Below are 18,283 nucleotides of genomic sequence, written 5' to 3' on the forward strand. Positions count from 1 at the left end.
ACAGCATCACAACAGAACATTGCCAAACACCTCTGCACACTTACATAAGCAAGTAAATGACCACAGGAGACACAGATAGACAAACGTGTGCTGTGTCCAAACGGTGTCACATTCAAGGAAACAGGATACTTCAGAATGTGGCACAAGGAGAAGCATCTGTGTAACACAGGGAATGAGTCTGTTCTCATATTCCCCTACCTTTCCCTCCTTCTCTTACTCCTCACATGTGACTGCTTCTATCCCTGCAGCATATCTTGTTCATATCTATGTAGTTTCAAACATCTCCTCCTCTGTGTATATCTTCTTCCTACTTAACCTATAAAACTCTCTACCTGCCCCACACACCCCAAACCTACAACACATTTTATCTTCTTACCATCCCTTCGCTGTTCAGTCCTTCCCTCTAACTATGCCCCTCTTCTCTTTCTCTCTCCTCTTCTTCTTACCTCTCTCTCATTATCTTCTCTCTCTCTCTTTTTACCTTCTTTTCAGTTTCAGGGAGAAATCTCAGAACGACATCACCATGGTAATATGGTTGTAGGGATTGGTAGAGATGAAGAAAGTGAGGGGGTAATATATAGATAGAACGAGCAAAGGTGATGCAAAAGGATGGGGGATGGGATCATTCAAAAGGGAGATGGCGAAAATGCATCTAGTACAGAAAGTATGCAAGATGGGAGAGCGAGAGATTAGATAGGGTGTGTGTGTGTGTGTGATCTGTGGGTGTGTTGTGCTGAAAAGTGGGGGCAGTGTGTGCTTGTAGAGAAGCTGGTTTATGATTGGAGGGAGAGAGAGAGGATCTGTATTGAACAAATGGTTTTCCTGTTTTAGGGTAGTCTTGGGGTTATTCTGTGTACTTAGAAATAAAGAACATTATTGCTAAAGCATGCACAAAAATGCATATTAGATGACAGATACAAACAGGCGTATGGCTTGTTTGCATATTTGCAAAGTTACTGTGTTTGCTAATGAGCCTAAAGCAAAGACACTGAGAAGCTTTAATCAATTTAAACTGTATATATATATATATATATATATATATATATATATATATATATATATATATATATATATATATATATGCCATCCGTCAAAAACCATAAAGAGCCTGATGAGTGAAAATGCACAGAGATGGTTAAGGATCTACAGATGAACTGTTTAAGCTTGTCACTCAGGCAACCACAGGACTACAATAGGAAAGTTTTACGTCTGTTACTGACAGATGGAGAACTCCTGGAGGTGGGGATAGGTCTATCACTTCCCAATGTATTTCGTAAATCAGTTTCTTTAGTGTGCATAGTGAATTATCATTAAATCTGGACTGCTGCTGTGTGGTTGCATTACAGGACTGCCTACATTTGCACAAGTCAGCAATGTTATAATGCACTTCTACACTCTCACCCAGGGCAATAATACATACAGAGCACTAATACCATTAAAATATATATATGTGTATATATATATATATATATATATATATATATATATATATATATATATATATTGTACATACACACTATATGTCCAAAAGTATGTGGACATGTGGCTATCACACCTATATGAGCTTGTTGGGCATCACATTCCAAAACCATTAATATGAAGTGGGCCCACTTTGGCAGCCATACCAGCATCCAACATTGGTCCAACATTCAAAACAGCCGCTGAGCGGCTGCGAGCGGGATTGAAAGCCTCTTCCGGGTGCCGGCGCTAAATGAAATGAAAGGGGTTAGCGTGCACGCACCACGCCGCCTCAGCTCTTCGTCTCACCTATTTTAAGACGTAGGACGAAGTGTTGAGGCATGGCCACTGGGCGGCGCGGTGCGTGCACGCCGGCCCCTTTCATTTCATGAACACCGTCCTCTACCCGCTGCCCCCACCAGACACCAGGGAGTCAGAGGCACTGGTAAGTCAGGTGGGGGGGTTATATGGGGGGCATAAGGCTTTTCGGGAGGCAGAGTGCCCCATGAAATGCCTTTTAACCCCCTATATGCCACTCTCCCTCCAGAAATGCCTTAAATCCCCCCCTATATGCCACTCTGTCCCAGAGTGGCATATAGGCCGTAAAGGGCATTAAGGTTATTATTAGGTGACAAAATAACATAAAAAGCATCCATTTATGATTTTAGAAAGTAAGCCACATTGTTGCGTTACCTTAAAACAAGGGACATATAACAAAGAAAATTAAAGTGGAGACTGCATTAGTACTGTTTTATCAGACAGTATACACAATACCTCACACGTTCTACCCCACACAATAACTTGCAATATAAAACTCTTCTCTTCATGAACTCATACAATAAATAATGCATATTACTTGACTACACAAGGACATTTGCTCCAGGCTAATTTTTGCCAGGGCACAGACAAAACTAAATGTTGGTAAATCAAGATCTATACAAAATTAAAGGTTAAAAATGTAACTTATTATTTAGCATTAAATATTTAAAAGACACCCCGTCAATCATATACACGTAAATGCATATGATAGCTGAATGGTGCCATTAATTTTCCATTTGGTCCCCCTTGTAAATTCTGCATAATTCCCCGATATGCATTTGGTGCCTTCTCCGTCCCCCTGCCTGAGCACATTTCCTGCTCACAAAAGTGCATGTGTGCTATACTTACGTCAGCCAGCTCCAGCGCTGGCTTGTGCGAGAGTTCAAGGGCTCTAACAAGACGTCCCATTCGCATGCACAGAAATCACTTGATAATGGAAGCACATTCCTGTCATTACATGACTCCATCAAGTAGCAAACAGTGGGGTGAAAAATGTAACCACAGAGGGGGTAGTGCTCTGCAGCTGCACCTTCTCCAAAAAAAAAGTTATTTATTACAGGTTGAAGAATCCAGACCTACCTACTTCCCATTCAGAATATTTCTGCACATGCACGGAAATCTCTCACAGAATAAGAAAATGCTAAAGAGCATTGTCTTTGTCTCGTTTCAGCGTGAGCTGGAGTAGGACTAGAGAATAGTGTAGTGTCACACATAAGCACCCAAAAACATTTTTAATATTTTTTTATTAGATCTTTTTTAATGACCTATACTACTGATTTTTTTACCCATAAGGGTTATCATTCATAGGGAATATAGTTAGGGAATCCATGTGCTAGGGTTAGGGTTACTTAGGGAATTTTAGTGTTCAGGCTAGGGTTACTGAGTGGGGAGTTTTAAGGTTCGGGGGGATTGGAACTCATTCGTTTTCAGAGGTTTTGTTAGTGGGGAAGCTTATTAATTTTATTTTCATTTGTTAATATGATTATTTGGTGGGCATTTAGTAAATAAGTAAGCTTAGTTTACCTACTCAAAGTAAATGGGGAATTAATGAACACACTGATACTATAGTATACACACACTCACATACTGACTCCAGCACTATACATATACACGCATGAGTAAAGTATAGTTAAAACGATACCATTTATTGGCTAACTGAGAGTTTAATTGCGAGCTTTCGAGACCAAGTTGTTAGGTCCCAATGAATGCCTGAGGAAGGGAGCTAACAACTTGGTCTCGAAAGCTCGCAATTAAACTCTCAGTTAGCCAATAAATGGTATCGTTTTAACTATACTTTTCTCCTGTTTTCTCAACGGCTAACACGGTTCAAAACCTTTTTATCATATACACACATGCACACTGACAAGCCAGCGCTGTATTTGGCTGACATAAGTATAGCGCACATGCCTTTTTGTGAGCAGGAAATGTGTTCAGGCAGGGGGGCGGAGACGGCAGCAAATGCATATCGGGGGATTATGCAGAATTTGCAAAGGGGACCAAATGGAAATTTAATGGGGCCATTCAACCTGTACACTACAGTGCACAATACACAAATACACACTGACTCTGATACTAAAGTATACATATACACACTGACACCAGCACTATACATATACACACATACACTGTGTCTGTATATGTTAGTGTATGTGTCTATGTGTGTTAGTGTTAGTGTGAATGTGGGTATGTTAGTGGGTGTGTCTGCGTGCATGTATGTTAGTGTTGAGTGTCTGGTTGTGTTAGTATTAGAGTCTGTGTGCATTGACTTGGTGTGTCTGGTTGTGTTAGTGTCAGTGGTAGTGTGAGTGCCCCTCCTGAGATCAGTCTCCGGATCCCCCTCTGCACCATACTGCCTCAAATGAAACATGGGCACAGTAAATTGATTAGTAAATTGTTAGTTTGAAATACAGAATTGTGCATGTTCTAATTTAGACCATATTATGTTCCATACCTACTGTCGTTGTGAGGAAAAAATTGTGAAATTGCAATTTTTGAGTAGAAAAACACACTTTTTGTATGTTCATATGGATATGTTAGTGTTTTTTGTGCACATTGTATTTACACCATCCATAACACACTGTTCCCAGATGCCAGACATGCTTAATAGGCAAAGTGCTGTGATATGATATCCTGGTGCTCAGGAGTATGGACTGCAGCCATAGAGTCAAACCTACTACAGTTGAAAATATAAATATATCACTGAAGGTGCCACTATGTTATTTTTTTTTATTACGGCAAGCGTACTTAGAAACAAAATTTTACAGCAGATAAAACCATTACGCCCGTCTAGTAAAGACACAGACCTGAATCATTCCCTCAATGTTTTAGCCTCTACCACTTCTGCTGCGAGAGTATTCCACTTATCTACCACCCTCTCCGTAAAGTAAAAATTTCTTAAATTACTTCAGCCCTCTGACTGTCTAGTTTTAGATTATGACCTCTTGTTCTAATATTACTCCTCCTTTGAAAGAAACATCCCTCTTATACTTTGTTAAATACCTTTATGTATTTAAATGTAAATCACATGTCCTCCCCTCTTTCCTCCAGGCTCTATGTATTGAGATCCTTAAGTATTTCCTAATAACTTCTAGAAAGCATTCACCATTTGTGTGCTTTAAAATGGTTGGGTGAGTTTCCAATACCAGCCCAGGCTACATGGGTTTCCTGGACATGCCCATCCCTGCTGTTACATAACAAACAAAGGCACAATTACACATTTATCTGGGTATTACACTATTATTATTGTTTATTATTTATTGATTTACGTAGCGCAAATTCCATAGCGCTACATGCATTAACCATTAACTATATCCATGTATAGCCCACCGTGGCCCTCCGTTAATACCATTATGTTCCCATAGGCTCAAAACTGCTACTGAAGAATAAATCACAGTGAAAATAAAAAAAGGCTATGGTTTGGCACCTATTCGTGGCAGTATTGTAAAACATTGCAATGTGATTTTTTTTTTTTAAATTAATAATTAAGTTACTTTTGTGTTAAATTCTATACACAGCAGTTTTCACTAGGCAGCAGGGCGGAATAGGTTTCCCCAGAGCAGATTTATTGGTATCCTCAAGTGCTAATGATGCTCTGTGACATAGGTTAAACTTATTTTTATGCAATAGTTATTCAGCATACAAAGCTGTAAAGACTTTACAGTCCCTACCAAAACACAAAGCTGATCCTCATGATACAACATATATATATATATATATATATATATATACACAGCCCCCAAACTGCAAACCTGATAAACAAAGGGCCATTTCATTTACACTAGACTGCGATTTCCATTACTATATATTTACATTAAAATGTAATTCAATAATAAAAAAATTAAAGTCATACTTCCTTTATATGGTTTCCCATACACAAGTTAATAAAACACAATTCCAATATATTACAGTCCCGTAACTTTCAGTCCACCCATTTCCTGTATATTGTATACGGATAAGATTCCATTCCCGGAGATTATGATACCAAGCCTCTAATACACATGAATGCAGAATATAAAGCCATCATATGTTCCAATGTATGCACCCTATCTATCGTCATTATTAAATAAAATATATAGTGTAAACAGCACCCTTGTGACTGTTACGGCATGACACATTGTAAGGCATTATTACGATGAAGGTACAGCTCCCTTAAGCTTCTAACTTATACCTTCTATATACACAAATGACTTCATAGCAATATATACTCCAATAAACTGATGCCTCATACTATAATAAATATTATAGATATAACGTTCCTGCAGATATAAATATAATTCTGATAATTCTGTAACTACAAAATTTCCATAAACGTTCTCATACACATAATGACCTTGTAACACAATAAAACTGCACAACCATTGACAAATAGAAAACACAATCACCAATGCACATGGAGGTGTGCTCAGTCTTTTTAGCTCACACTCCAAAGCATAGGGCATTCAATTCTTGTATTATCAAGGTATAATTACCACACAGCCATTTTCATATTTATTTATCTCACCTCACATCCCAAGGCATAGGCTTCTCAATCCTTCCACACGCTCACGGAGTAATAGTAATGTAGGGTGACATACATGTGCATGTGTTGTTACACCAATGTGTTTGTGCATTGGCGCAAGTGTACATGTGCCGTTAGCCTGTTGCAGGCAGCTATGTGCCCGGCCTCCTCACATTTCCTCTGTAGGAAGTGGCTGCTTTTCCTGTTTCCCGGAGATGATTCCACACACTATTGTTGTATATCCGACAACTTGTGTGTATCCAGTAGGGTGTGTCTTTACTGTGTGTTTCTTGTGTATTCCATGTGGCGTGTGTTTTCCCCATGATGGTAATCTATATTTCTAGAATACATACATACAGCAGTACCAAAAAGCTCAGTTACATGTGTTACACGCAATACTGCTGTATATATATATGTATATATATATATATATATATATATATATATATATATAAGCATATCAATATGCTATTATACTATGTTTAACCCCTTAAGGACAATAGGTGCTCCCTAAACCCATTGAAAACAATGCATTTTGAGTCCGTACATGTACAGGCTTTGTCATTAAGGGGATAACATAACATTATAACATTTACTATAATAAACAAAGCTCTATGTAAACACATCAATATAATGTCTTACTATAACGTTCATTGTTCTATGTAACCACCTCAGTGTATTCTGTAAACATGGATACGGGGATGGGAAATATCACTCAGATTTACCAGCAACTGTGAAATTGCTAGTCATCAAATGGAAAGTTACTAGTCCAGTCAATCTGTAATTTGAGAATTGAAAAGCAGTTATTTACAGCATCACAGATTTATGGAAGTTTCATCCTCATTTCACAAATCTACCACACTTATTTTGTTCAAAGTAAAACTTCCCTAAGTTACGTCTGAGCCTCTGACCCTGTGACCTTCTCACGCTAAGCTTTTTTTGCTTTTGAGATATACTTCCCTCTTGTACTTTGCTGAATAATGTTATCTATTTAAATGTTTATATAACATCCCCTCTGTCACTTGTCTCTTCCAAGGCATACAAGTTCAGATAAATAATATTTTTCTTCTCTAAACTATAACTAGAATGTTTATATACTTCTGGAGCTGGGTCTCCAGAACTATAATCAATATTCTAGGTGAGGCCTGACCAGAGATCTGTAAAGTGGAAGAACCACCTCCCTCTTCCGACTACTAATGCCTCTCGCTATACAACCCAGCACCCTGTATTTTCATCAATTGTTGTATTGGCTATTTTAATAAATAATTACTCCCGAATGCTTTCCTCTGTTCTCGCCTAATACTGTTTTGCCTTTGGATTTTTATGCCCCAAGTCCATTATTTTACATTAATCAACACTGAACGGCAGCTGCCACACTCTCAACCGTTCCTCTAATCTATTTAAATGATTAGACATTTGGTTTATTCCTCTAGGAATATCTACCCTATTCCACACTGTTGCATTGTTGACGGAAAAGCCTCACACAGTGACATCTGTGAGGCCCCAGTGATGCCTGGCCGGCCCCAGACCAGTGAAAGAGAGGTAAGGGAATGTGGAAGAATGAATGAGTGAATGAATGGGTGAATCAATGAAGTGAGTGAGTGTTTAGGGGCAGAAATGGGACAGGCAGGCTGTTTGGGGGGCAGAGGTGGCACAGGCAGGTTGCTAAAGGGGCAGAAATGGCACAAGTAGGTTGTTTCAGGGGCAGAGTTGGCACGGGTAGGCTGTTTCAGGGGCAGAGTTGGCACAAGTAGGCTGTTTCAGGGGCATAGTTGGTACAGGTAGGTTGTTTCAAGGGTAAATACTAAAAGGGCAGAGGTGGCACATCCAGGCTGCTTCAGAGGCAAAGTTGGCACAGGCTGGATGCTTCAGGGGCAGAGGTGGCACAGGCTGGCTGCTTCAGGGACTGAGGTGACGCAAGCAGGCTGCTAAAGAGGCAGAGGTGACACAGGCAGCCTGTTTTAGGGGCAGCGGTGGCACAGGCAGGCTATTTAAGGGGCATAGGCCTACCACGTCAATGTCTTAGCGTATAGTGATAGGGGTTATCTTGCACTACCGTCAATGTCTGGCTCAGTATACAGTGATAGGAGTTATGCTGTGCCATATACCATGTTATTTATTTAACTTATAAGTTTTTAATTTATAAGTTAATTTATTTTTTCAGATTCCTAATTTTTTCCAGTTGACATACAGTTTACAAATTTGTGAAATAAATATTCTTGCCAACATTAATTTTGTTTTTGTATGGGGGTTGCCACATACAGGATCCGCCCCAGGTGCCAAATACTCTAGGTATGCCCCTGGATTCCTCTACTAACCTTTTGCATCTGCTTCTTAACTGAGGTAAAGTGATAGCTAACTAGTGACAAGACCTTCCTGAATATTCTCCCATAAATACATCTCCTGTCACTCGGCTATCGTCTTATCAATTCCACTACTTTAACACTGCAATTTATTTGAGTATAAAATGACTTACTGACATCTAGATATGCTATATCCATCCATATTATTGAAGTTATCCAATCAAAAATCGTGGTTACTCCCAGCAGTAAACTCATGCTGTTTCTGATCTTTAACTCCCCCCAACGAAAGATTTGCCAGTCTGTAGTTGGCAGACTCTTTCCCCGCTAACTTTTTTAGTGAACGGGTACTACAGTTGTAAACTTCCATTAGTCTCTCTTTAAATAACGTTGGGTGTATCCCAGTGATTCATCAGTTTTTATTTTAAAAGGGAAATAAAGGAGAAAGCTTAAAGTGTAGTCTCTGAGCTTTAATTTGAGGGTATTGACATCCAAATTGGAGGAAGGGTTTACGAATTACAACTCTTTATATGTAGCCCCTTCTTTTTCAAGGGACCAAAAGTAATTGGACAATTGACTTAAAAGCTGTTTAATGGACAGGTGTGGGCTATTCCTTCATTTTTCCTTCATCAATTAAGCAGGTAAAAGGTCTGAAGTTGATTTGAGGTGTGGACATGCGGCTAAACAAGCTCTCAATGCAAGTGAAACGTGCCATTCTTAGAGACAGGGCAGGAACATTGGCCAAATCAACGGTTGGATAAGTTCTGAGGAAAAAAGAAGGCACTGGTGAGCTCTGCAACACAAATGCAAAACATTCAAGAGAGACACTCTCCAACAGGTAAGAATATCATTATCCAAGTCTACCATAAAGAGAAGACGTCACAAGAGGAAATGCAGAGGGCTCACCACAAGGTACAAACCATTTATAAGCCTCAAGAATAGAGAGGCCAGATCAGACCAAAAAACAGACTTCAAACAGTCATTGCCGGCAACACCTTGAATTAAAGATGAAAGCCTGCATTGCAATAGCATCTCGTTGTTTCATTTCAAATCCATTGTGGTGGCGTACAGAGTAAAAATTATAAAAATGTTGTCAGTGTCCAAATATTCAGGACCTAGAGATACGGTCTAGGAGAAATTGCACGCTTACCATCTAAACATGAGAATGATCTCACTTTGCAAGGGGTGGAGTTAACTTCTTCTGCAAAGTATTTCACACAGTAGTCTGCATAGTAAGAGCTAAACGACAGCCATTCTAATAGAAAAGGCCACACAACGACAGTCTGGAACCTTCTTAATTTTTAGGAGGTTTGGCAGGCAATAATGGATTAGTAGTACTGTATGCAAGATGAAACTTCCCCAACCATACAGCAACATTTTTAGAATCATTGTTCTATGGTGTAAACAGAATGTACCACCATATCAAAGCCTACCTTAAATAAATAGGAATGCTGTTAAATTGTATATATATGCCTGTCTTCATTTAGCAACTTAAACACATTATGGGTGTGTGTTTTAAATAAAGAATCTTAACATTCACTATGTGTGTATTTTATGCTCAAAAATGGAAGAGCACAAGGAAAAAGTAATAAAAAAGAGGAAATATCAAACAGTGGAGGCCATTTCTTTAGCAGCAAGTGCGTCCATGTTGTGAATGGAAGAGAAAAAACGGAATGAGAGCAGTACAGTAATAATAGAAAAAATACAGTTGATTAAATCTCAGAGATATGGTTTTTATATTCATGTTTTTGATAAACTTATTGTAAGTGACTAAGCCCCTGATTCCATATATATAAATCTGTAAATGATATGCATTTTTCACATTCACCAGAGAACCTATATAAATGGAGTATATGGACACTGACAGTGAGTCAAACCTGTATAAACTACTGCTGCTTGTTTCACATATTCTATTTATTTTATGTACCTCTAAGAGATAAATTTAAACAAACAGTATCATTTTGTGGTACTCTCGAAGAGACCAGGAGCGTGAGGACTGTTGCCGAAAAGGATTTCCATGTTATGCACGCAAATGGATTATCTTGACCAACATTGGATATTTTGGTTTCTTTTCAGGATAATTCTTTACTTTTGAGACTGACCGTTTCTGAGATATTAGTGACTGGACGTGAAAGGAAATTTTTGTTTTAATTCATGGGGCTGAGAATAAAGCTAATTGGACAGGATTGCAAATCATGCTAATTGAGCAATTTGAACCATGCCCATCAATGGGAGTATGATTTATGGTAATTGAACAATTTGATCAAGTACTATATAAATTAGATATACTATTAGAATTATGGTGATGGTGAAATGTGGTGATTTTAGGGTTTATTATGGTTTTCCCTGAATAAATGTGTTATATGTTGCATCAAGAGGATTTCTAATATTTCTGTTATGTGCAAGGCTACCTACATAAGCAGCGTTACTGATACAGATGTAGTGAGATAGCGGGATGTAGCAGTCCTATTGATATTCTCAATGGCATATCATGAACATGTTTTCTCCTCGGATGAGGAAAATGGACTTGTAAGATGATCTATGGTCAGGAAGATCACTTGCAACTGTGAATAATATTCATAACCATTAAGCAAAGTCAGAGACAAAATAAAATAAAAATAAAGAGGAAAGCTGACAAATGCAGCACTTTTAAAAGCAACAAAATATAACCTTTGGCTGTTCCTTGTGCTTCTTGTCAGTATTATAGCACAAAACTCTGTGCGTTCGCAGCAATCTCTTTCTCAAAGCATGTGACGAGAACTTGTACTTACTTTTTATAGATCCTTCCTGTTGTGAGTCACACATCCAGAGCCATTCAACTTCCTTGGAAAATTATTCCATTAGTCCTTATAGATGAACAACAAACATTTTCACTATAATAATACAGTCTTTACTGTCACATTTATTATTGTTCAATATATATATAGATATATAGATATATCTATATCTATATATATATATCTATATATATATATATATATATATACACACACACAAACAGCAGTAACAACTAATAGCCAAAACATTTTCTTAGCAGCTCTGTTTCTATGGGGGGAAAGGGGGGGCTAAATCATGCTAGCCCAAGCAAATAGAAATATCAGTTCTGTGATTTAAATGTATGTATATAGCAAATGTTTCTTTTTAATGCGCATTCACTAAAGAATATAGATGTTACACAATACAGGCCAAAACCATGTTCTACCTAGATATTACATATAAACGTAAAAATATTATTGCTACCTTTATGCTTAATTGTTACTTTACAAAATATAAACATGGGGGTCTTTTCACTAAAAGGAGAGTTTTTCCTTCAGCTCTGTGATTTCACTATTCATTATGAGGTTTCTTCAGCGTAAAGCCCAGCTGGCCCTCTAAAATGCATAATTCAATGGTAAAGGAGACTAAACACTTTAAAGGGGCAGCAAGGTTCTTCCTGCAGCAGAAGCTTATTAGGGTTAAAATTTTAAATGAATACTAAACACAACTTTTAAATGAACACTAAAAACAACTTTCCCACAAACTCCTCTGTCAACTCTTCCTTTATAATAAACCACTATAGATACGCAGACAGACTAAAGATTATACACAGTGAAAATTAGCCCTGGCACCTGCTGTGGCCACCTGCTAGATGCATGTATTCACTGCTGTAGTTTTATATCAGCCTCGAGTACTTCTGTAGCGTAAGGATGCGTGTATCCAGCAGGTGGCTACGCACTCAAGGAGTACATGGGTAGCCCAAAGGAGATGAGGTGGACCACCAGCCCATTCACAACAGCCCAGAAAAAGTAAAATAAACAAAGTGGGTTTTACACAAAGAAAATACCTAAATATGTTTAAAATCACCACACTGATGTATCATGGGATCAAGAAGCATTTTTTCAAAGTCATTAGTGTGGCTCGAGTTTAGAAAACATTTTATTCTAAGCCACCTCAATAATCATGGAATGCACTGATGAGATAAAATATTTATTAAGTTTCCTCTTTCATGGACAAACAGAGGAATGATCGCATGTTTATATTGACTGGGGGAAAAACATATGCCGTATTTGATTTTCCAATGAAAAACATCCCTTCCCTTGTAACTATTTTTCAAGTGCATGTTTCAAACTGCACTTTTTTAGGCAAACGCCAAGTAAACTATCTCTTGACTTAAGCACACTTTCAAACCGAGGAAAGAAAGCTCATCTAAAGTGATAATGTCCTTCACTTGATCTGAATGAACTGGCCTCCTACATTCTATTGTTGAGAAAACAATTAAACCATATAACTAACTAAACTGATGACCATGCATATATGCCATTAACTAAGTAAACAACTAATGTACAAGCTGTCATAATACCATGAAGCTTGTTTTCAGATAATATGCTTTTTACGTAATTAAAGTAAATCATAAACACACATAGAAAGTCTACTGTGACTTTGTCATTCAGATAATCATATTACATACTGAGCGTATGAATGCCTAGACCTGCTTTAGGTAGGATGCCAATTTCAAATACTAAATGTTGACTAGGATAGTCAGACGTCTGCAATTAATTCAGATTGTAAATAATTAGCTGTGATTTTGATATATACAAATAGCTTGTGAGGTCTTCTATATGTTTTTTAAGACTCAAGAGCCAAGGTGAATGAATGCATCTGAATATATTGGTGGTATTGGCTGGATAAACAACATAACTATGCATAACTATGCTTTACCTCACAGTTACATATATCAATTATAAGTAGATAAGCAACTTAGACACCCGTATGCACAGTGAAATGTGTGCATCTGTTAATTTCAAACTAATCCAGAGGGGTGTGATCTTTAATATCTGTTTATCCACTTAAAATCTCTTTTATTATGCCACTTACTGATTGATTTATTTGGCTCTGAAGAAAAAAATACAAAAAGCCATTTGTACAGAAGACTTTACAGGAAATATCCCTTGCCAAATCCAAAATGTAGGATTTGCAAAATGCAGAAGAAAAATGATTATACAATGTTGTGCAAACTTATTTAATGCATGCGTTTGTTACATTCTCAGAAAGCAAGTTGATTTACTACTGAAATTAGAAAAAAATACTGATTAACTATACTTAACGTAAATGTTTATTTGATTAGAAATAACCTAAAATACATTCCTCCAAGGAGGTTCATGGAACATTTCAGGAAAATGAAACGACTGGCTGTTCTAGATTAGGTGGAGTGTGAGTATTATTAATAGATGCAAGCTGATTGAAATATCAGATGCCAGTTTGCATTAAGTAAACAAACTGAAACAATGACATATTGGCTGAGAAATATATAACAACATAAAACATTCAATGATTACTGTTATCATATAACAGTAACTGGCTATCACAGCTGACAAAATACAGACTCCTATGTTAAAGTGCATTTCGTGTGCTAGAGCAGGCAGATATACAGCAAACATTTTAAGATCTTGTTATAGGGCATTTTCGGTCACAAATTATAATCTATAGTACAGAGATAAAGTGGCCTTTGAAGTTATGCTATGGCATATAGCAAGTATCGTTCAGGAGCCCAAGGCAATGGCATGTCATCGTCATCTCTATCACACATGAAACACATGAATCTACACCTTGTTTTGCTGCACTGGTAATGACAGGGAAGCTCTGGCACCCTAAGGCCAGATGACACCATTGTAGCCAACAGCATATCCAGCCACTGGCTGCATTCTGCAGCACCCAATCTGCCACTGGAGCAGCAGATCTTGTGAGTGCTGGCACTTGTCCAGCGTACCAGATGGCCAGTCCAGGCCTGCGCCATATACATTAGATTCAGATTCAGATACATTAGATTTAGGCTACAATGCAATCTTTCAGCCTTGTCAGCTCTCTAATATTTCATAGAACACATTAAGCCGGTTAGGGGTGCCACCATAGGTGTATGTTAACATCCAAGTATATGGAGGAAATACGCACCAGAACTATAGTTATTTGTGACTAGAGGGGAAAATGTTAGGGCAAAACACGAGATGGATTAATAAAACAATCTTAACCTGTACTCTTACATTAAGTCCCTGAGCTAAAGAGCCCAGCAGGGTCATGTAACATGACACTGGTCTAAAGGCGGCCATCCCCGGGCATACTGCATATTTCCTAGGGCCCAGACATAGCGTGTAACTGATTTTGAGCTGTATGGGAGACATGTACTGTACTGTTGTTTGTATATAAGAGTGTGGTTTTAGCATGTGTGAGCATATGATGTTGTGTGTGTGTGTGTGTGTGTTACTGTAGGGCATTTACATGCAGTGTTACAGTGTGTGTGTATTAGTGTATGGGGTAAGCATGCCTGTGCATGGGTGTATGGTGTTATTGTGTGTGTGCGACTATTAGTATTATTGAGTATATGATTATAGCATGTATGTGTCTGTTACTGTATGGTGTTAGAGTGTATAAGTGTATGTTAGTATTTGGTGTTAGCATGTGTGTGGGTGGATGTCAGTATATGATGTTATTGTTTGTGTGTGAGCATATGGTGTTGGGAGTTTCATGGGTGAGTCTAGGATTAGTGGTGGCTGGGAGTGGAGCAGAAAAATATATATATGTGGGCAGTACAGAGTGAATTTTGGCCAATTGTTTTTAATTACTGTTAATTATAAACCATAGTGCCACCCCACCTGTCAAAAGTTCCAAAGATAATATAGTCTGACATTAAATATTTTTGACATTAAACATATGTATTTGTATTTTTTTACACATAGAAAATTCTGAGATTTATGAACTTCTTGTTTCATTTAAATTTTTGCTGCAACTCAGTTCTTCACATATTTTCACTTTTGCGCAAGTAATAAGGCTGTAATTACTGCATCTAATCATTGTACATTTGCTGGTAAATCTGTCCATTCTCTTGGCCACGTTCTTAGTATTAATCTCTTTGAACAAAGCTCTCACTGCGCCCAGGACTGGCTTCTGTTATTATTAACTCCCAATCTGGTTTATTTCAAGATAAACTTCTTCCCTATATTATTGCTTGCTTCCACATTCAAGTGTAACAGGATACAAATGGCAGGTCATTATAGGACCAGATTTCTTAAACAAAAAGGTACCAGGTTACCCAATTTATGGCTAACTATCTCACTGAAGGTCCATATACATTTTTGTCTTTTAGATGCTGAATAGTATCTCTACCTGAATTGTAGAGAAAAACATTGTTGTAGGTAAAATGTTACCTTTCACAAGTCACCCCTAAAATTGTCAGATCATCAGAATGTATGTGAATATAGTGTCTAAATTTGCTCTCCAACCTCTAGAGTGTAAAGCCAATACACCTTTGTAATCAATGAAAACAAAAATCTTTAGGTTACCATTTTTTCTGTTTCCGGTGTAACAATCTATGTCTTTCTGTGATGTGACAATTAAGTGTGTCTGTGAAAACATATGAATTAGGCACATATTATTTGTGTATCCAATGGAATTGTGGATTATGTTACATGTTGAATTCACCATAGTAGGTGAAACAGCAGGAACTGATGCTGTCACTGTTTTTGCCATAACTAAAAGCATCAGCAGCAACTATCTATATCTTGTAATTTTTATTTGTCAGTATAATCATTAAAAGTTAACCTTGTTTTAACTGAGATCTGTGTCTCAATATGGCAAGGCTAGCATACGTAATATTTGCCCTTCTCCTTGCCTCGCTAACAAAGACCGTCAGAATGAATCAAAAGCAATCAGTAACTTAACAACGAAGAAAGATAATGTAATGAGGAGGAATAATCATGCAGATCCCCCAAAACAGGAAGTGAAATAAACATTTGTCCATGGTACATAAACACATAGTGTTTTTTTAATATATATTTTGTTTCATCAGTATAAATCATTACATAGGTTTATTTAGTGTACCGATCAATGAACTGTTGGACTTAAAAAAAAAAAAAAAAAAAGTGACAGTCCCTCTCAGAACAACATAAACCAATACCTTGATTTTCTATCTCTAGGATACTAAACATTAACAACAAGCTTAGTTATGGAAAGATCTTTTCTGCCAAGCGACAAATGATTTAATTTTTCATCAGATACTCAAATTGCTGCTCAAGAAGCTGTGTTAATACTGGGCTTATTGTCATTAACTGTATGTGAGTTTCCATGTCTTTGTTATATTTTAAACCATTACAGTGGTAAAGTCTTAGTTTTTGGGACATGAACCAATCAATTGTGAGTCTCATAATTAGAAAAATACTTTTACATGGTGTTTACAGGAATGCAAGAACTGGATAGGTGAGTTTTGAAATGGTTGAGACAGGATTTCTCTTTTCCTCACCACAGCTTGATAAAACATCACACAGTAGATTTGCAACACTTATTATATGTTATGGTGGATGAGTGCACAGACACAGAATAAAGTATATTTCCAACAAATAGTGATTATAAGACAATGGTCATAGCATAATACTAGAAAGTATTTCTACATGCAGTAGATAAGGAATAAAATAACCATACTTGGGATAGGCATAAAGCCATCCTGAACTCAACAAAAGGCCAAGGATCAAGTGAAGTTTGAAGTGTTACATTAATTTAAGCAGAAACAAAATGGGCATACTAAATGGACCAAATGGCACTAAACAGTCATCGAACTGTATGTTTCACAATAACTACTGCTTTGTTGGAAATTATAAGAGATATGTGCATATGAACACATTTATAAACTGAAGTGGCACTTAAACTATGTTATATATTGTACAAATTGCTAATAGATATGTTTCCATGGCAACTTTTAACATCAATCAATTTGCATTTAATAGGAATAACAATGCTATAACCCAATATCTGGGGAATTGGTTTATGGGTAAATGGTAATCTCCAGAGGATTTCTAAAAATGAATCTAAAAATAAGTAAATGAATAATCGAATCACATGTAGATGTTATTGCTTACATTAAAATAATTATATGGGTACAATATATTTCATACACAACACAAAAACCCAAATAAATCATGAATGATATAAAAGACACCTAATGATTGATTATTCATTGCAGAGTGTGGAAACAATGCACAACATAGTTTGTTTACAAAAATATTGTTAAAAAAGTTGAGCAACTAAATGTCAGTTTATCACACAATATTCATGGTACTGAATAACATGGAGCTAGCAGAGCCATTCCTTGGTTTTTCTTCACTCTGTGCAGTTAGATAACTGCACATATTGCTGAATGTCATCAGTGTTGCAGACTTGAAAACAGAAAGACATATTTATCTATAACACTAAAATATGCATGTAACAGAACTTGATCCTGACTTGAAAGTCAGTTTTCCCAAGTAAGGTTACCAAGCTCTCAATATTCAAAGAGAGTAAAGTTCTAGTGCTGTTGCTTTAATATTGGGGCAATTCAGTCCTGCACCAATGAGCTGCATGTGCCCATAGCATGTTGCTGGATTTGCGTAACATTAAGGCAGTGCAAAACCATGGATCTCTTCTTTAACCTTGAGATGGGGCTGCTGCTGGTGAAATGTTGTTCCCCAATCAAAAAATGTCCTTCAAACTTCATCCAACCCGAACAGCCCATAAGTTTATTGCCCAAAATCAAAACACATTTTTTTACTTGCCATGCACAAGTTTAATAATTCCTACCAGACACACCACTAATATACACTATATGAAGAAAAGTACTTGGGCACCAGATCATTACACCAACAGGGACTTTTATGACATTGCATTCATAGACATTAACATGTAGCTGTTCCTCCCATTTGTAGCTATA

Source organism: Sceloporus occidentalis, unplaced genomic scaffold (assembly GCF_023333645.1).
Source record: "Sceloporus occidentalis isolate IW3139 unplaced genomic scaffold, rSceOcc1.0.p SCAF_31, whole genome shotgun sequence".
NCBI classification, from domain to species: domain Eukaryota; kingdom Metazoa; phylum Chordata; class Lepidosauria; order Squamata; family Phrynosomatidae; genus Sceloporus; species Sceloporus occidentalis.